At 40.8% G+C, this 21,972-nt stretch overlaps 1 long non-coding RNA gene across 1 annotated transcript; it reads right to left on the bottom strand.

Annotated features, from left to right (window-relative positions):
• Positions 1-14,725: 14,725 nt before the first annotated feature.
• On the bottom strand, positions 14,726-17,599 carry LOC104227654 (uncharacterized). The gene is made up of 2 exons (XR_711165.2): positions 17,216-17,599; positions 14,726-15,134 (listed from the first exon to the last, which is right to left on the bottom strand). It is a non-coding gene; the product is annotated as an uncharacterized lncRNA (long non-coding RNA).
• Positions 17,600-21,972: the final 4,373 nt, after the last annotated feature.

Raw genomic sequence — 21,972 nt, 5'->3', positions numbered from 1 at the left:
TTTTCCCTTTGTTCTCCAGGTGGGTACCTGATTACCAACATTTGCACTGTTTTTCCTTGAGACTTGAACTGTTTCCCTTTGTTCTCAAGGTGGGCGCCTGATTTCCAAAACTTGAACTGCTCTCCCTTTATTCTCCAGGTGGGCGCCTGATTACCAACACTTGAATTGTTTTCCATTTGTTCTCTAGGTGGGCTCCTGATTACCAAAACTTGAACTGTTTTCCCTTTGTTCTCCAAGTGGGCGCATGATTACTAACACATGAATTGCTTTCCCTTTGTTCTTCAGGTGGGCTCCTGATTTCCAACACTAGAATTGCTTTTCCTTTGTTCTCCAGGCGGGCTCCTAATTTCCAACACTACAGACAAAACAAACGAAACTTTCCTACCCCAGTTTGGTAGCTGGGCACATCTGTGAGTGTTAATTGAATCATGTTACCTGAAAATCTCCAAGAATTTAAAAGCTAGATCCCATTATCCAGGAGGGTCTTGAAAACTCCTAGTTAAATGACGGTTTTAAAGCTAAGTTATACTCCCTAGAGGTATGATTTCCGCTAAATCTTGTTATCTATGAAGGTCTTAAAACTAAATCCCATTATCCAGGAGAGTCCTGAAAAATTCCAATTGAGTCTCGTCCTAAGAATAAAAACCAACTTATATTTCCTCAAAGTAAAACCTATGTTAGATCTTGTTACTCATAAATGTTTTGAATTTTATCTAAGTCCCATTGTCCATGAGGGTCCTGAGAATTTACGATCGAATATGTCCGGTGCTTGCTTTCCTTACGGAGGGTTTCTCCGAAACAAACGAAATTTCTGCCCCTGTCTTAGTCATAGAAAAATCTTGCCAGTTTAAAAATGTGGTGGTTAGTTTGCGGCATTCTTGCTGAAGGTGGCCCTTTCGTTGCCATGCTTTGCTTTGACCGGCTGCTTTGAACTAACCAAGAACTGTTTGCCTTTCCATCTGAACTTTAACCCACAGGACCTTGCATGACCTGAATGCCCTACACCTAACCTGTTGTTTCATATTTTTGTCCTTCCAATTTGAACCTCAGTATATTCCCTGAAATGTACAAACCACTAGACTGCTTGAACATTCATTAACACCATACCTTCATTTTTGCATCATACTATTTCTAGCCTGCTTTGGCCGTACTTTGCTTTGTGCGATTTTGGAAGTTGGTAGTAGGTTTTGCGATCCTTTCTTTTGCTTTGAAAGGCTAACATTGAAAACGCCTTAGAGGCGTATACCCAAAAGGAAATGAAATGCAATGACTCTAAGAGTTATGAGTAAAGAAGAAAAATCAAACGGAAAGACTATTTGAGGAAGAAAAGGAAAATGGAGTTATCTGAGTGAAGTTGATGGCATCAATGATCATGACATGTATTTCGGATTAATCAGCCCAGCCTATTCAACCAATCTCCTTTAGATCTTCACCCTTTATGCATGAGGATCTCCATAAACCAATGTTTTCGCCAAATCACTGACCTTATTCGGTTCGCGGTGCCCTAAAAGGTTTTCACCAACAAACCTCTCTCCTCTGTTCATCTCTCAACTCACAGTCGCCCTATGGTGCCCATGAGGGTTTTCACCTATAAGACTCTCTTATTTTTTAAATTTTTCTCAACTTTCCATCGCCCTACGGTGCCCGTGAGGGTTTTCACCATTAAGACTCTCTCATTTTTCATTTTCTTGCTTAGAATGGAGTGTTGCCCCTGATGCGAACCATACATGTACTTGCTCAACTTGGCATCTATCGAAGACCGATCGGAAGGTCTTTTTTTGGACCGTAATGTGGGCTTTTGGATAGGGTTAAAAAGAAAGGGTATCACAAAGGCTCAAAATGATTTGAATGGGTTCAAAATTACAACTCTTGGAATCAAGTTTCTTACAACAACCACAACTGTCTATCCCAGTTTCTTTGCTTGGGGGACTTTTGAATTTTTTATTTTGATGTGACCAAACCGTGAGGCTGCCTACGTATCCTTAAAATGAATCAGGTTGAATGTAGTATGTCATAGGAATTGCTTTGTTGTTCTTACTTTTTCTTTTCCTTTCTGTTTTTTTCCTTTTTTTTTACTTTCTTTCTTTCTTCTTTCTTTTTCTTTTTTCTTTTCTTTTCTCTTTTTCTTTCTTTTCATTCATTTTCCATTTTTTCCTTTTCTTTCCTCTTCTCTTTCCTTCTTTACTTCTTTACTTACCTTTTGTGTTTGTGATTCTAAATTACGCTACTGATCCCAAAAGAGGGGTATGAAAGGAAATAAATAAGGCTCAAAGGGGTAACAAAGGATAAAGTTTTTAGATAGCAGAACAAAATTCTTTCGTCATTCCAATCTTCAAAACATGCCAAGTACAAAGAAACACAATTTAAATAAAAGAAATCATACATAATATCTTTCTACTGCATCAGAATTTATGGCCATATCTACACATTTGCCTTCTATATCTGTTAAATACAAAGAACTATTGGACAACTCTCTCATTACGATGAACGACCCCTGCCAATTTGGGGAGAACTTGCCTTTCGCTTTAGCCTGATGTGGAAGGATGCATTTCAATACTTGCTGACCCACTTCAAATTTCCAGGGATGCACCTTCTTGTTGTATGCTCTTTCCATTCTCTTTTGATACAACTGGCCATGGCATACTACTGCCAATATTTTCTCATCAATCAAACTCAATTGCTCCAGACGGGTTTTGACCCACTCACCATCATCAATTTCGGCTTTAGCAACGATCCAAAGGGATGGAATTTCAACTTCCGCGGGTATCACTGCTTCTATGCCATATACCAACAAGTAAGGAGTTGCACCTACTGAAGTGCAAACAGTAGTACGATAACCCAACAACGCAAATGGCAACTTCTTATGTCATTGCCTGGAACCTTGCACCATTTTTTGAAGTATTTTCTTTATATTTTTGTTGGCTGCCTCGACTGCTCCATTCGCCTTGGGGCGATACGGGGTGGAATTATGATGCGTGATCTTAAATTGTTGACACACTTCTTTTATTAGATGACTGTTAAGACTAGCCTCATTATCTGTGATGATCACCTTTGGGATTCCAAACCGACAAATGATATTTGAATGAACAAAAATGACCACTGCCTTCTTGGTCACAAACTTGAAAGTTTTAGCTTCAACCCACTTAGTGAAATAATCAATGGCCACCAGAATGAACCTGTGCCCATTGGATGCTGTTGGCTCAACTGGTACAATGACATCCATACCCCAAGCAACAAAGAGCAATGGTGCGGACATTGTGTGTAATTCAGATGGTGGAGAATGAATCAAATCTCCATGTACTTGGCATTGATGACATTTGCGCACAAAACTGATACAATCTCACTCTATGGTGAGCCAATAATAACCCGCTCGAAGAATCTTCTTTGCCAGAACATACCCACTCATATGCAGCCCACAAATCTCGGAATGTACTTCGGTCATGATGGTCGTGGCTTGTCTAGCATCTACTTATCTCAACAATCCAAGATCTGGAGTTCTTTTGTACAAAACTCCTCCACTGAAGAAAAGTCCGCTTGTCAAACGTCGAATTGTTCTCTTCCGATCCTTTGTGCCTTGTACTGGATACACTCTCGACCTGATGTACTCTCTGATATCGTGGAACCAAGGCTCACCATCATATTCTTCTTCTACCATGTTACAATAAGCATGCTGACCGCGGACCTGAATATGCAAAAGATTAATATAAGCTTTGTCTGGATGGTGCAACATTGACGCCAAGGTAGCCAAGGCATCGACGACCTCATTATGGATCCTTGGAATGTTCCTAAATTCTATAGATCGAAGCCATTGACAAAGATCATGCAGACATTGTCGATACGGTATAAGCTTTAAATCCCGTGTTTCCCATTCTCTTTGAATCTGGTGCACCAGAAGGTCCAAGTCCCCCAAGACCAAGACTTTCTGAATTTCCATATCTATAGCTAGCCTTAAATCCAAACTGCATGCCTCGTACTCAGCCATGTTGTTGGTACAATAAAAACGAAGTTGAGCCGTAACAGGGTAGTAATGCTCTGTTTCAGAAATGAGAACTGCCCATATCCCAACACCTTTCATGTTGGCAGCCCCATCAAAGAAAAGTTTCCAACCGGGCTTTTCATCTTTCTCGACCTCATCGATATGCATTACCTCTTTGTCAGGGAAGTAAGTCCTCAAAGGTTCATATTCTTCATCCACCGGGTTCTTGGCCAAAGCTTGGGCTTTCATCGATGTCTGAGTCATATATAAAATGTCAAAATCTGTGAGCAAGATCTGCCACTTTGTGAGCCTTCCTGTGGGCATGGGCTTCTAAAAGATATACTTCAAGGGATCTAGGCGAAAGATGAGGTAAGTAGTGTAGGACAAGTAATGCTTCAACTTCTGTGCTACCCAAGTCAGGGCACATCACGTCCTCTCAAGGGGAGTATACTTAACCTCATAAGATGTGAATTTCTTGCTGAGATAGTAGATGACTTGCTCTTTCCTGCCAGTGATGTCATGCTGACCCAACACACAACCAAATGAATTATCTAAGACCGTCAAATATAGAATCAAAGGTCTCCCGGGTTCTGGCGGGACCAACACAGGTGGGTTTGACAAATATTCCTTGATCTTATCGAAGGCTTCCTAGCACTCATCAGTCCATTTGACCGCAACATCCTTCTTTAGTAGCTTAAAGATGGGCTCACAATTTGTCGTGAGCTGAGCAATAAACCTGCTGATGTAGTTTAACCTCCCTAGAAGACTCAACACCTCAGTCTTGTTCTTTGGCGGTGGCAATTCCAAGATAGCTTTGATCTTTGACGGATCCAATTCGATGCCCCGCCGACTGACTATGAATCCCAACAATTTCCCCGATGGAACACCAAACGCACACTTTGCAGGGTTAAGTTTGAGATTACACCTGCGGAGCCTCTGAAATTTTTTTTTCAAATCCCTGACGTGGTCAGACTGCTTCCTGGACTTTATGATCACATCATCCACATAAACCTCAATCTCCTTGTGTATCATATCATGGAATATGGTTGTCATTTCCCTCATGTAAGTTGCCCCAGTGTTTTTCAAAACAAATGGCATGACCCGGTAGCAGTATGTTCCCCATGGCGTGATGAATGCCATCTTTTCCGCATCTTCCTCATCCATCAAAATCTGATGATAGCCCGCATAGCAATCCACAAAAGACCCAATCTCATGCTTGGTACAATTATCAATCAAGATGTAGATATTTGGCAATGGGAAGTTGTCCTTTGGACTTGCTTTGTTGAGATTACGGTAATCAACAAACACTCTGGTCTTACCACCCTTCTTTGGCACAGGCTCAACATTGGCTAACCACGTGGGATACCGCGTGACCCGAATGACCTTCGCATCAAGCTGCTTTGTGATCTCTTCTTTAATCTTCACATTTATGTCAGTTTTGAATTTTCTCAACTTCTGCTTGACGCGAGGGAATGCTGGATCAATTGGCAATTTATGGACCACCAAATCGGTGCTCAAGCCTGGCATGTCATCATACGACCATGCAAAAATATCCTTATACTCAAACAATGCTTTAATTATTTCTTCCCTGATTTGTGGTTCAAGATAGACACTTATCTTAGTTTCTCTGACATTATCTGGGTCCCCTAGATTGATTGCTTCCGTATCATTCAAATTACGCTTGGGTTTTTCTTCAAAATGACTTGGTTCCTTACTAATCTCTTCAAATGCCTCATCCTCATCATATTCTGATTAATCATAACAATCTATTTCTTGGATTATTATTTCAGAATTAGATTGACTTTTAAGGCTTGGCCGAAGATTCCTCATACATGTCATGTCATTGAAACCAGCATAAAAAGAACTGTACAAAGAAGAAAAGAAAAACAAAAATAAGAGCTATCAGGAATGATGGAAAAGAGAAATTGCATTTCATTGAAATTAAAACAGGGTTTATACATCAACAAGCGGAAAATAAAAAAAATCCGGGTCACAACCCTAGAATGAACCAGATAGAAAAGAAAAGAAAACAAACTACCAGGGCTCCTTTCGGGTAGGGAGATGAGTAGCCTTCCAATTGTTAAGCTTTACATTCGGCCCGACGAATTACACATCCGCTTTGCTAGAACCTTCTCCAACTTCTACCACGTTCACATCATCAAACAACCTCTGGAACCTTTCAATTAACTCTTCATCAATGTCAACCACAGAACTTGGAATGGTCGTCACTGGGCATTTCCTAGCACCGAGCTTGACAAAAGACCCGGAGAGGCGCGGGATAGGCTTTGGAAGTGCCGACACCTTCTGTTTCAACCTTTTAGCCCTTTTCACATTTGCTGCTGTAGGTTTAAATCCAAGACCAAATGTACCCAAATTTTCAAGGAGGGATACTGGTTGTATGATACCCTACAGAGATGCACCTAAACCTTTGCCAGGCACAAAGCCATTTTTCAGCATTTCAAAGGCCACCATGACTGATGCGAAGGTTATCTTTGCAGTTGGAACACATTTCCCCACGGGAACCTTCTCAACCAGCACTTTTTCAAAAACTTGATAGACCCAAGGCCATTTTTCATCTTCAACCTCAATGAACGGGACAGAGGCATCACTATGAGCACCCAAATTATCCTCGCCATGCACGGCGATCTCCTGTCTATCCCATTCGAACTTGACCATCTGGTGCAGAGTGGATGGGACTACTTTGGCGGCATGAATCCAAAGTCGATCCAACAGCAAATTGTAAGAAACAGCTACGTCCAGCACCTGGAACTCCATGGTGAATTCCACTAGTCCTATTGTCAACTCAAGAACTATATCGCCAACTGAATCTTTCCCTCCACCGTCAAATCCCCGAACGCATACGCTGTTTTTGTGAATCCTCTCATCATCCACTTTTAACTTGTTCAGAGTAGAGAGAGGGCAGATGTTTGCACTGGAGCCATTGTCAACTAATACCCACCAAAGAATCCTCATAGTTTACCGTCAGATAGAGAGCTCTGTTGTGTTCAGTACCTTCTAGAGGCAACTCGTCATCAGAGAAGGTGACCCTATTCACCTAAAATATTTTATTGGCGATATTTTCCAGATGGTTCACTGAAATTTTGTCATAGACGTGAGCCTCGTTCAGAATTTTAATAAGGGCCTGACGATGCTCATCTGAGTGGATTATCAATGAAAGTAAGGAAATCTGAGCAGGCATCTTCCTCAACTGCTCCACGATGGAATAATCTTGTACCTTTATTTTTCTCAGAAATTACTACGCCTCTTCTTCAGTCACAACCTTCTTTACTAGGACTGGATTATCTCTGGATGTTTTAGCTTTCCTTAACTCTCTGGGGCAAAGCATCTCCCTGAACGAGTTAATCCCTTGGCCTCATTGACTTCTTCTTTCACTTCCTTTCCCTTATAGGTCACTATCACCCGTTTATAGTTCCATGGGATAGCCTTGGTACTGATTACAGGCAACTGGGTTACAGGTTTGATGATGACAGGATCTGTACGGGCACCCTCTACAATTATGATAGGCTTGTTTGCCACTCCTGGTACAACCACTTTTGCCTTTTCTTGCTTTGCAGCAACATCACTTGGGGATCCTTTATTGACTACCATGGATGGTTCACCGTTTGTCCTTCCCGACTTGTTCACTGATCCTTCAATTGTTGGTTTTTTAACTGGCTTGACCTCTCTGGACCGAATCATCATGATGGTCAGTGAAGGCTTCTTGGGCTCCCCTCCATTGTGTACTATCTCGATCATGTTTGTTTTCTCATGGGTTGGCAATGGGTTCTGGTTGATGTTGGGTGCCTCTAGAGTCTGGACTTTAATCCAGTTTGTGTCAATGAGCTCCTAGATGGTATTTTCAAGTGCCAACACTTCTCCGTATCATGCCCCGGAGTACCAGAACAATATTCACATCTCAAGGAGTAATCAAGATTCTTTGGAGGAGGATTGGGCAATTTCGACTCAATTGGCCTTAGCATATCCACCTACCTCAATCTGTGGAATAAATTGGTATAAGACTCCCCCAACGGGGTGAAAGTTTTCTTCCGCTGTGACCTTTCATTTTTGAATGCTGAATTGGGTTGGAAACTTAGGTCGGCAGGGTTTCGGTAGGCTCGTGGGGGTGGGTAAGCATTTTGTGGAGCTGGGTAGGTGTTTTTTGGGGCTGGGTCACACCATTGTGCGTAGGCAGGAGGTTGAGTATATGTCTGGGCATGGTGGACAGAAATATGAGGGTTTGGTGATGGGAAGTAATGCTGGGATGGATTATACGGGGTTTGGGTGTAGGTTCGGTGATGAGGTCGAGGCTGGGTATATTGGTGTGACTGTCCCCTGGGTTCAAACCATGATCATGAATAAACTGTTGCCACATCTTCTTTCTTCTTCTTTCCAATCACTCCCATAGTACCGTTCTGAATGGCTTGGGTAGTTGCTTTGATAGCCGAGTAGCTCATGATTTTGCTTGATTTAAGACCTTCTTTCACCATGCCACCCATCTTCACTACCTCATTGAAAGACTTGCCTATGGCCGATATTAGATAGCCAAAGTAAGTGGGCTCTAGAGCCTGCAGAAAGTACTCCACCATTTCACTCTCCTCCATTGGGGGGTTAACTCTTCCGCTTGTTCTCTCCAGCGAAAACCATATTCTCTAAAACATTCACTAGGCTTCTTCTCAATCTTAGTCAGAGACAAATGATCTAGAACAATTTCGATATTGTACTGGAAGTGACGAGCGAATGCTTGTGCCAAATCATCCCAGTTATACCATCTGCTATGATCTTGACGAGTGTACCACTCCAAGGCTACGCCAGTTAGACTCTGGCTAAAGTACGCCATCAACAGCTCATCTTTCCCACCAGCTTCTCTCATTTTATTGCAGAATCCCCTCAAACGGGCCACCGAGTCTCCGTGCCCGCCATACAAATCAAACTTCGGCATCTTGAACCCCACATACAATTGAACATCGGGGAATAGACATAAATCTTTGTAGGCTACCCTCACCTGGCCTCCCAATCCCTGCATGTTTCTGAATAACTGCTCCAGGCTTCTAACCTTCCTGAACATCTCCTCCTGTTCTAGGTTTTTGGGTGGTTTCTCAGTCTCAACAGGGAGGTCGAAATGAGGAGTATAGGAGTAATGCTCTGGGCCTTGAAAGTAGGCTCCGAGGGATAATATTGGTTATCTTGGGTTTGGAATAAGGGCTCACTGGAGGATCGATGGAGTTTAGCGGGTGGGGGTGCCACGAAATCAAGGGTGGCTGGTGGATGAGGTATGGGATTGGTTTGGGTGGTGGTGCCTGTGGGGTTTGGGAAGTGGTGCCTTGGTAGTGGTGGTAAATGGGGAAGCTTGGAGATGAATCAACAGTGGGAGGTTTTTGGGATTGAGCCAACGGCGGGACAAAAGCAGGATTGGCGGGGTATGATGGTGGTGGATGCCCTTTCACCCATGCTTGATACATCTCTGCCATCTGGTGTTTCAACTTGTATAACCCCTCTTTCAGATTAACATCAGACTTTTCCCCCTCTCTTGACGGATCGATAACACTTGCATTCAGTTCTTGGTTAGCCATGATCAACTTGTCTTTGGACCTGGTATTGTACAGGTGAGTTGCCAGAATGCCAAACAAACTAACCACCTGCCTGTACTCAATGACAACAAGCAAACTCGTTAGCGATTAGAGCTTAACAGATAGGCAATTGCACATTGGGGGATGCAATGCACCTAAGCAGTTAACCATTTCTAGTATGCATTTGAACGGCCGCTTACGTCATCCCGGTTTCACTAATTTCCAATTGCAATTTCTTTCTCTTTTTTTTTGCCATTCCTACTTTTCCTTGCTTGGCTCTTGTTTTTATCCCTTATTTTCTCATTTTCCTATCTTGTTTTACCATTATTTCCTTCCCACAACTTTTCTTGTTTTTTTTATTTCAAGGTTATGATCAAATCCTATGGGGATTGTCTACGTACCATGACGCCGCATGAATCAGACCAAGCGTAGTTCTGGGATAATGTGTGAAATAAATAACAAAATAAAACATTTTTTGGGGGTTTTCAAACAAAATAAAACATTGTGATTACGACAACTTCTCCTACAGATTTAAAGATAAAGACTAACAGACTCGATGAGTGGACTGACAACTTCAAAAGAAAATTGGAGATACAGACTCGAAAATAAACTAAAACACAGACTCGAACAAACAAAGTCAAGAATACATAAGTGCTTCAACTGCTTCTCCAGTCGGCCTTGCTGCGGGCCTCTACGCAATGTCTTCTTGGAGGCAAAACAAGTCATCCATAATCTATTGGACAAAAATCATAACTGAAGCGAAGAACATGGACCTGTTCATGTCTTCACACTCGTTGCATTTCATTACAATGTAGTCCGCAATTCTCCTAATCATTTCCCTGATAATACCCTTCTCCTATAGAAACCGTCCGATCTGCTGAGATCTGGCACCCAAATCTTGTTCAGCTGTGTGATTTTGCTCTTGAAGCTGCTGTAGGTCTTTCTCTAGCTGTGACATCAGGGCATAACAATGTTCCCTTTCTGCTTTGAAGTCTTTTGCCTGCTTGGCCATTTCATTTTCAAGGACATTGACCTTTTCCTTTATACTCATCATTCCCTTGTCATACTTCTCCTTCAGTTGCCGAACGAAGCTAGCCCATCCCTCCGCATTCTTAGCTAACTTAGCTCGGGCATTTGCTAGCTCTGTTTCAGTCTTTTGCAAGTCCTCCTCAGAGTCACGTACTTTCTATGTAAGGCTGTAAATGAGCTTTTCATCTTTTCTGCTCCTGCCCGAGTTCTCAACTGCTATTCTCATTTTTCGAACTTGGGCTCGGAGAGCTTCATTCTCTTGGGCCAACTTTCTTCTTTCACCTTCGGCTTCTTGTGCTTGGAGATCATTGTTGAATTCCTTGTTTCTCAACTTCTCTTTCAAGGCGTGAATCTCAGCTTGATATTTCTTCTCATTTTCTCCCCAGGCCAACCTTTCTTGGATTTTGTCGTCAAAAGCTTGAACATGAGGTATCTTGGCAGGCCTCCCGGGCTTAGGCTTTAGCTTATTGTTTACACAAGACCTTTTCTCAAACCATGCAGCATAATTTGTATCCACTTCCCCCTTTGCAACATCTGGTACCTGGGTGCCATTTTTCAAATACCGGCAACCATTCTAATCTTGCTGAATTGGAGCTTCGGGCAATGCAGCTTCTGGATGTAGCTCAATGACCTGGGTGGTTAGATCTTCATCTTCAGGCACCACCTGATATCTCCCTAACTGCCTTAATGCCCTCTACGGTGCATATGGCTGGATACTCCTCACACCCATCAACCTCAGGTAACCCTTGGTAGCCGTCATGTACATGGCTTCCGTCATCGGGAGCCATCCATTAGCCCACTCGATCTGACTTGCTTTGAGAGATTTCAAGTGGGAGACCCAGGCTTCAAACCCTTCTGGCATGTTGTAGTCTTTCACCCTTTCCTTATAACTCTCAATGAAGTTATCCGGGCTCGAACCATAACTCATGAACTTGGGATGACGGTGGAGATGCTTGATCAACCACATTTGTAGAAGGATATTGCAACCTTCAAAGAATTGAGCCCCAACTTTGCATAATGTCAATGCTCGATAAATATCTGCCACCACTAACGGGACAAGTGTATGATCTTCCTTGGTAGTGAGGATTTGTGCAATTCTAACCATACGAGTATCCACTGTCCCTTCCTCATTTGCAAAAACCATGATCCCCAAAAACGCCACAAAAAAAGCGAACCGATAATGAATTTGCCAAAGGCCTTTATCTTTCTTGTTGCTCAAACCCTTTTCATTCGTCTCAAACCCAGCTGAGTGCCCGAACCTGAAGTACAAGAGATGGAAAGAACAACACCCCTTGATTACATGGTCCTTCTTCATCTGTTTACTGATATTCAGGAGGTCAAAGAACTTGTGCACCGAAGGAGCCCTCGAAAATATAAGTTGTTGCTTCCTCAAATCCCGGCCAAACTCAATGTACCAGGCCATTTCCTCCAAAGTAGGGGTGATCTTAAAGTCCGAGCAACGAAAAACATTGTGGACAAGGTCCCAAAAGGTTACCAAAGCCTTGATTAAATCGTCCCGTGGTTTGATCTCCAAAATGTTTATAACTGTTTTTTCACCCACTTCTGACCATCTTCATCTAGATCATTCCACCACATACACAACTGCAACCGAGCCTGTTTTCTGACGAGTTCTAAGTAGTGTTCATCTGTGACGGGTCCTGGACAGTATTCATTTGCACCTGTGGAGGGTTAAGGTTAGGGTTGACTTTGGTGAACCTTTTTTAAAATAGGTTTTCTAATTTCTACAAGAAAAATCAACGGACCACGATTCCTTCCCCAATATGCTAATTTTAGAAAAAATGACCATTTTGCAAACGTGGCCCCTTCCCAATTCCAAATGAATTTTGAGGCCGGAGAGGATTACTTTATGGGAAAAATGACACTTCACCGACAGACTCGTCCATTCCTTTACGAAAATAGCCTTTCGACAACTGAAGATACTCTAAGGCTATCTCGGCGAGAGTGGTTTAAAACATTACTGAAGCTGGATCTGCTTATTTTGACCAAAACTCCAAACTACATTTATTTGACCATCGACTCTTTTATTTTCTTTTTTTTTTCAAAAACAAGGCCAAACCTTATGTAGGTTGCCTACGTATCCCACATCCGGTGAGAATCAGACCTGCGCAGTTCGGTCAGCTTTGACATATTTGAAAAGGACACAGTGTTTGACTCTTTTGAAATAACTCTCTTTCTCTTTCCTTTTTTTGAAAATTTTTGGCAAAGTTACGGGATATTTCCAAATACCGTGGGTTTTTTAGAATCGGGTTTTATTTCCTTCCCTACATCGCTCTTGATTTTTCTTTTTCTTTATTTTCCCTAGCCGGTCAGCATGCAGGCCGAAACAAATAAATGTTCACATAGCAGATAAGATGCATCAGGATGTTCTGTTATTCTGGACACACCTGTCCTAGACGGACCCAACCCCTGTGTTGAGTCCCCTAAATCAAATGCTTGTGATGTAGACAAGTGTTCCTACTAGGGATCCGGCATGAAGCTGTGTTTTTCTAGGTTAGATCCTGGGGTTTTGTTCTAGACTTGGGGTTACCCGAACGGACAACTGGGGCCAAAGAGGGGGCGACGTACCGGGAGTGCTAAAGTCTGTCTGGCCTTGTCGCTGGCCAGCCTCGTTCTATTTAGTATAATTTCTATAGAAAAAAGTGGGCCACGCGAACGTGCGCACCATTTTCAGAAGACTCAGAAGGATGACGTAAGAAGACAGTTATATACAATTCAAACAATATTAAAGCGGTAAACAGATATCATTTAGCACAAAAGGTTCATAGAGTACAGTAATATTAACAATAAATGAAGCCAAGTAAAAATCTTAAAAACAAGCTCGAATTCTTGAACTCTGAACCAGAGATTCTGGGTTCTTGTCCCCAGCAGAATCGCCAGAGCTGGCACACCTTCTTTTTACTACCCCCGAAAGGGGTACAAAGGAGTTTTTTCCAATTTAAGTGACAATCGAAACAGGATCATTTATTAAATTCAGAGTCGCCACTTGGGATAGTTTATGGTGTCCCAAGTCACCGGTTTACATCCCGAATCGAGGAAATTGACTCTATTTACAGTCTGCGAACACAGAAATCCGGGTATAGAATTCTGTTAAACAGGGAAAATGTGTTAGGTATTCCCGATTTCCGTGATTCTAGCACAGTCGCTTTGATCATACTTGGCTTATTAAAATTGTTAATTACTTATTTTAGAACTTATGTGCATTTGCCTTTTACCGCTTTTAATTAAGAAAATTATCTTGAAACGGGTCACGCGTATGTGTACCCATTTGTTTGGCGCGTCAAAAGTCATGTCATGCGAACGTGTCCACAATTAATAATGCTTTATTAATATTAAGAAAATTTGGCCGAAGTTGCGCGAACGCATACTCCAGTTTTGTTTTTAGAAATCGTAGTCATGTCACGCGAACGTGTCCACAACCACGATAGTATATTAAATGTGCCTAAAGCAAACTACGATATCATTCTTAATATCTAAGTTATAACATTAACACGAGGGCCATAGGGATTCAATTATGGATGTCACATCTCAGACTAAATTAAATTAGCCTATGAAAACCACTTAAAAAGGTTTGACTGAAGTTGCACGGACGCATAATCTGAATTGGTTTTTAAAATTATAATTATATCACGCGAACATGTACACAATCACAATAAAAATTTTAACGTGCCTAAAGGCTTTCCTACGAATATTCAATATTTTCCTAAACCAATTTGGAATTATTGTGAAAGCAACGAATTGGCAGATATGGAGTTATTAGAAGTCAAGATATTTTAGCTAGTTAGGGTTAGGGCTGTGCACGGATTGGATCGGATCGGATTTAGCATATTTCGGATTCGGATTTCGGATTCTGAAAATGACAATCCGAATCTGATCCGAATTAACATTGGATCGGATCGGATTTGAAACTTTGGATCGGATAAATTTTCTAATTGTCGGATTGGATTGTTAATTTTCAGAACTTCTTCGAAGTATATAAACAAATGTTGGAAATTACTTTCCAAATACAAATTGAGCAATCACATTTCAAATACTTGTTTTAACTGTAAACTTCGAAATTAAGTACTTAACATTGTTACATGTAACTGAGTACACAACTGATTGAACTGAATGTTCAATTTACAGTACAAAATGATTTAAACTGAATGTTCAATTTATAATACTGAATGTTCAATTTACACTTTACAGTACACAACTGAGTACTGACTGAACTAAGTACTCATAAAAATTAATAATGCAACTAAGTTCAAAAATGCACAGTCCTAGTAACAATGTTCGAACTTAACAAAACAAAACAACAATCTGAAATTTACACAACTGGACAGTAAACCAAACTGAAGACCCCAAAACAAAACACAATCAATTGTCTTTCAAACCAAATTTTCATAGCAAAATAAAACAAACCAAACTACTAAAGTCCCAACAGTTCTTTAAAATATTACACATAACAAAAGAGTTCCAAGTTCCATGTTTTGGGAAGCCGCAACAGTCAGAAATAGATGTTGTACCAAAGGTTCATTCACTGTCTCTGTTTCGTTTTCCATCTACCAAAGGTCCAAAACAAACAAAAAAACCTAAATAAAATCAGAAATAGATGTTGTAATAGAAAAAAACCTAAATAAAATCAGAAATAGATGTTGTAATAAAATCAGAATAGAAAATGAAAGAGATAAAAAACAGAACATAAAGACAAATCGATACATACATAAAAATTGAAAAAACAGTATGAACTATGAAACAATAGTAACTAATAGTGAAGAAGAAGATTACTTTACTGGCTTGATAGTTGAGACTTCGAGACCGAGAGGACTGACTACTGAGTCACTGAGATAAAGAGTGAAGAAGAAGAGAGGCGGAACCGCGGAAGCTAAGGCGACTGAACTCTGAAGAAGAGAGGCGGAACCGCGGAACAGTATGAACACTGAAGAAGAGAGGCGGAACCCTGGACTGGTCACTATGAACTCTGAAGAAGAGAGGCGGACTTAGTGGTGAACGAACAGCCCTAACTCCTAAGTGAAAAAGGCGGAAAAGAAGATTTAGGGTAGGAAATAGGAATAGTATTTAGGGTAGTATAGTACTATTAGTATAGTATACTAACTTAACCGGGTTAAGTTATTTAACCCTAAAGAATTTAACTATTTATATATAGGCCCATATAATTTCGGATTTCGGATCGGATTAAAATCATGCCAATCTGAATCCAATCCGAAAATCCGAAATTTTATAAAACATAATCCGTATCCAATCCGAAAATCCGAAATAGAGTATGTCGGATCGGATTTCGGATATCCGATCCAAATGCACAGCCCTAGTTAGGGTAGTGACAAATTATCCACATGTTAAAGGTGTTTGTATCTCACTACTCTATCTTTAAAATTATGAGGCATTTAGTTGTTAAGGATGAGCAGGCCAATTCTTGATCTACTCATTGAGATCATTGGGCCTGACAAATTAACTTGTTCCGCCCATGCCCTTTGATGATTGCAGGATAATTCTTGAAATTCCCTTTCAGTTTCAAGGAAGCCAACCACGCCATGTAGCTAACTAACTAGCTAAAGGAAGGAAGCAATTAGGAAATTCATAAAGAAAATATGCACTTATATCCCAAAAAAAAAAAACTTTAATGTCTTTACTCAAGATCCATTATTTACCAAAAACGAAAACGTCACCGTGCATTCTACTCTTATACAATCCAAGTCAGAATTCAAACAGAGATTCTAAAAGAACAATAAGTTCATGGATCACATGTTTCAAGCCAGAAGATGATGCAGTGATTTCATACTGCAAGGACAAAATACGAACATAGCCTTCTTAATTCCCTTAAATCCGAATATACGGTCAGCCAAAAACCAAAGCTCAAAATTCCCATGACTAGTTAACAAACTAGCAATTCTTGAAAATGCAGTCGATGAATTAAAGGAAAAAAGGGACAATACAAATGGCAAACAGTGCCGATGAACAACATGGAAATCAATTTGAATTTACTAAGCCACATGAGAATACATTGCCTTTCACACAAATTTCCTAAGAGACAAAATATATAGGCATGGCATTGTAATCAGGACTAACATGGCAAATTCGACTTCTCATTCAAGGAGTCCAAAACCTCGTTAAAAAAAACAGAGAAAACAACTCCTTCTCTTTGCCTATGTCTGCTGTTCTATCCTTTAGCAATTACTACTACCACACAAACAACCACGAAAATACTCACTTACAGAACAATAGTTAGAGCAAGATGGACAAATAAATTGGACCATTTATATGAGAAAAGGAAAAAGAAAAGAGCAAGGAAAAGTAGAACTGTGAGGTGAGACCTAAATCCATGAAATTAACAGTCAAATAAATGCAACTCATGTTAGAACTATCAAAACAACTTGACTAAGGAAAAAATAACTTTGACAGAGGTTTTAGTCTTCCATTTGACATGACCCCGTTAAGAAAACTAGAACAAGAAAAGTGAAAAACAAAATGTCATTCTGTCCGAGTCTTAGCTCAAAATGGAATGATTGCTACAAACGAGAAGATCCTTGAACTTATACGGTCACATTACAAACAATCATTCCTTAATTAGCGACATAAACATGAATCGTTGCAAATAATTGTTTCAATCATAAAAGCAACTCACCTGAGAAAAAATTATCAACTGTTTCTTGAAGTTTGAATGAGATACAACAGTAGCAAGCTAATCAACAAGCTTGAAATGAAAATCAACTAATGAAATCTGAGCCTTAACAACAAGTCTGATGTACTCGAATCAGCTCCGACTTCCAAACTCAACCCAGTTCCATAGCAACAGTGAAGCCTCCGTATTAAAGATGCAGAAAACAGAGATGTGAATGTCAAACTAAAAATAACACATATTTTAGTAAATTTTTGTATTTTTCTGATCTGAGACTAAAAATGGAGAGCCACAATAGAAAAGAAGAAGAATATTTTAGAACCCTAGTTTTTCCCCTCTCAATTTCTCCAGAAACTGCTCTCTAAAATTCCCTCCATCTCTGAAAAAAAAAACCCTCTACACAAGAAAAGGTCTTCACCTTATATAGACTTCCCAAAGATCTCGAAGCTTCTACTCCCCTTTTCAAGAAATCTTCCGAGCCAAGAAATACTCTCCCCAAACTGATTTTCACCCTTTTTCTGATGAAAAAGGGACAAATGGAGGGAGTAGATCAACTCGAATTTGATCTGACGCTCCCCATTTTTCCTCATTTCCATCTGAAGGGTGAAAAATCCGAAATAAATCAAATAGAGCATGTGAAGGAGAGGAAATCTGTCAGAAACGGTTACGCTATGGCAAGAGGAGAGAAGGTAAAACGCGTGGTGCGAGTTTGGGTTTCACTCGCCTGAATTTTGGCGAGTTTTGGGAACGGATTCGGCTTGTTGGAGAAGAAGAACAATGTTCCGCTGTTTGGGGTCTTTGGATTTAGGGTTTTCTTTTGTTTTTTTTGTATTATAAGTGGGACGGGCGGGTAACGGGTCGTGGGTCGTGGGTTGTGGGCTGGAGAGGGCTGGTTTGGGCGTGGGCTATAGGGCGAATGGCTGGGCGGATTGATGGACAAGTTGGGCCTTAGCATTTGGGCCACAATCAGCTACCCTATTTTCTTTTCACTTCTTTTTTTTTTCAATTTTCTTTTCTTATACTAATTAATTAAAACTTAAATTAAAACTCCAAAAAATAATTAATTTTGGAAAAACTAAGCTGATCAACTACTAAAACATTTATTTAAAAATAATTACTCCTAAATTAAAAGGGAAACTACAAATTTAAAATTACAAGGCTAAAATGTAAGAGTAAGCCAATTTTCGGGATTTTTATTTTTAATAAAGCAACTAAATTACTAATTAACCTAAAATGTAAAATAAGTCCTAAATGCAAACGCGTGATATTTTTGGTATTTTTGATTTTTAATGGAAATTAAAAATGCACAAAAATGCAAATAATTAATAAAATTTCTACAAAAATCTATAAAATTGCAAATAATGGGAAAAATTTATTTTCTTGAATTTATCGGAGTAATTCATATAGGGCAAAAATCACGTGCTCACAGTTAGTATGCTACTTGTTGGAGGTCGGAAGCGGCCAAGGTCAGGCCATTTTTGGACAAGGACAGATGAACAAATTCTTCTTCAGATCACAGGATCCGCAATATTATGAAAGGTTGATGGTTTTCGAAAATAATAAATTCTCTGATATCATTAAACTTGGAGAAAGAATCGAGGAAGGAATCAAAAGTGAGATGGTAATGAATTTTGAGGCACTACAAGCCACGAATAAGGCATTGCAATCAGGTGGCATATCGAAGAAGAGAGATGTTGGGGCAGTAATGGTGGCCCGGGGCCCAAAATCTCCACTTCCTATCAAACACCTCCACCGACATATCAAACACCTCCACCCATATATCAAACACATCCACCCACATACCAAGCAGCACCACCCATATATCAACCCTCATCCCCCAGATATTCCCAACCAAACACTGTCCATCACACCTATAACTCCCAACCATACCACTTCCAATCACTTATAACTCAAAACTTTCCAAGACCAAGACCCAACTTCGACCGCAAGCCACCCAGACAATACACCGCCATTGCTGAGCCCATCGACCAGTTGTATGAAAGGTTGAAAGTCGCGGGTTACATCACTCTTGTTCCCACTGTGGCATTAGAAAACCCATCCCAATGGGCCAATCTGAACAAAACTTGTGCGTACCATTCCGGTATGAAGGGGCACACCATTGCTGAGTGCCGAACATTGAAGGATAAGATTTAGACGCTAATTGACAACAAGGTCATACAGGCAAAGGAAGCCGCACCTAATGTCCGCGACAATCCCCTCCCTGATCATAGAGGCAGTGGAGTACAAGTGATAGAGACGAACGAAGAATGGGACCCTGAGGGGTCAATTGGGCTTATTCTAGAAGGCGATGACTTTAAAGTTGCAGTCACACTTACTCCTATTATGGTACAGACTCAGTCACCAATTGAGGTTGAGATAACTGCATCAGCTCCATTTGAGGTAGAAGTGGTCACACCTTTCACTGTGACAGTATCAACCACGCCTCCATTCAACTCAAAAGCAATACCCTGTGATTACGTTACCGAGGCTCGGCAAAAAGGGTTTGATGCTGCATGAGGAATGACTAGGACTGGAAGAGTCTATACACCTAAACACTTGGGAGGATCAAGCAATGATGCCACTACTAGGCAGCCCGTCATTGAGACAGGGCCAGATTACCTATAGAGAAAAGTATAGGCAAAGGAGTATTCCGTCGTTGACTATCTGAACAAAACTCCAGCTCAGATATCTATCCTATCACTATTGCAAAATTCAGAGGCACATAAGAATGCTTTAATAAAAGTGCTAAGCGAGGCGTATGTACCCAATAACATCACTGGTGGAGAAATGACCATCATGGTGGGACAAGTATTGGAAAGTCAAGATTATCTTCCATGAAGATGAGCTACCACCTGAGGGGCTGAATCACAATTGAGCATTGCATATCATAGTGCAATTTGAAGACAAGTTCATTGCTAGGGTCTTAGTTGACGAAGGTTCAAGCCTAAATATTTGTCCGATGGACGCTCTGAAAAGGTTGGACAAAGGTTTCTATGAAATACAAGTAGGAAGAATGAACGTGAAAGCTTTCGATGGGTCCCAAAGGGCCACAATCGGGGAAATCAACCTTTGCTTAAGAATGGGGCCAACTTGGTTCGACGTCGAGTTTCAGGTGCTTGACATACCAGCCTCATATAATCTTCTGTTAGGCCGACCATGGATCCATGCTGTTGGAGCCGTGAAGTTCGAATGGAATTGTTAGGAGGTGATCATTCACAGAGATCGGAGTAACCTCATTTATACTAGTCAAACCATCCCGGCTATTGGGCATAGAAGAATGCGAGGAGGGGAAACCTATCATCATATTGAACGGGTCAATGCCATCAAGAAGGATAAATGGTGGAGTAGTAAAATAGAAAGCATATTGGCCTGGTCTGGATATGAACCCGACAAAGGGTTGGGAAAGAACCTCCAAGGTATCACTAAACCGATATAGTTAAAAAATGATAGTACCACCTTTGGGCTCGGATACTAGTACATATGGCAAGAGTATATGAATTGGTCGCCTCCATGGCGTGGACCGTATTACCCTCTTGAGCAGCCAGTGCCACGTTTGGAACAAGCTTTTCACCAAGCTGATATGATATGGGGGACTGCAGAAGAGGAAGCACTAATTGGGTTGAAGAATTTGTTCTTGGAAGATGAAGACATGGACTATAGTGCCGTAATTGAGGAGGAGGATGAAGAAGGCCTCACTATTCAGACCGTAAAAAAGGGAGTTGTTCTTAGGAACTGGACTGCCACACCATCCCGAGCTCGCCAAGTCCCTGGGTAGCTTGGCAGATTTTTACTTCTATAGTCATTCTAGGCATTTAAGATTTTCAGTAATTTTGTTTTAAGATTTACTTGTTTCAAAATAAATGCTCGAGTCATCGAGCTATACTTGTCTGGGATGTTTTTTCAGTTTTAATCAAATGCATTTGCTCTTTATTATTCATTACTATTTTTTACACTTTTTCTTTCTACAACGTTATTATTACTTTCCCTGATGAACCACTGACTGTGACCTGTAATGAGGAAACGCAAAATGAGAATAATGATTCAGATGAAGAAGATGAGATACCTAAGGAAGTTGTCAGGGAGGTTGAAAACTATGAGAATAAGCCTAAGTCCAATCTAGACAAAACCGAAGCAGTAAATTTGGGGAATGTCGAGACCGTCCAGGAGACTCGCATCAGCATTTACTTGTCACCAACAGAGAAGGAAGAGTACATCCGTTTCCTAAAAGAGTATGAGGACATTTTCACATGGTCATATGATGATATGACCAATTTGAGTACGTCCATAGTAGCTCACAAGTTGCCTACTAATCCCATAAGTCCGCCAGTAAAGCAGAAACTCAGAAAATCCAAACCCAACATGAGCCTGAAAATCAAGGAGGAAGTTACCAAGCAGATCAAAGCCAAAGTTCTCAGGGTGGTCGAGTACCCAACCTGGTTAGCTAACATTGTGCCAGTTCAAAAGAAGGATGGGAAAGTTAGAGTATGTGTTGACTATCGGGATTTAAATAGAGCAAGTCCCAAGGACGACTTCCCACTGCCAAACATACATATCCTGATCGATAATTGCGCCAAACATGAACTCCAATATTTTGTAGATTGCTTCGCGGGTTATCATGAGATCTGGATGGATGAAGAAGACGCAGAGAAAACAACTTTTATCATACCTTAGGGAGTATACTGCTACAAGATGATGCCATTTTGTCTAAAGAATGCTGGGGCTACCTACATGAGAGCCATGACAACCATCTTCCATGATATGAT

The sequence above is a fragment of the Nicotiana sylvestris genome, chromosome 11, assembly GCF_000393655.2.
Source record: "Nicotiana sylvestris chromosome 11, ASM39365v2, whole genome shotgun sequence".
Lineage (NCBI taxonomy): Eukaryota > Viridiplantae > Streptophyta > Magnoliopsida > Solanales > Solanaceae > Nicotiana > Nicotiana sylvestris.
The sequence above is the reverse complement of the archived record's forward strand: the minus strand, read 5'-3'. Positions and strand labels throughout refer to the sequence as shown.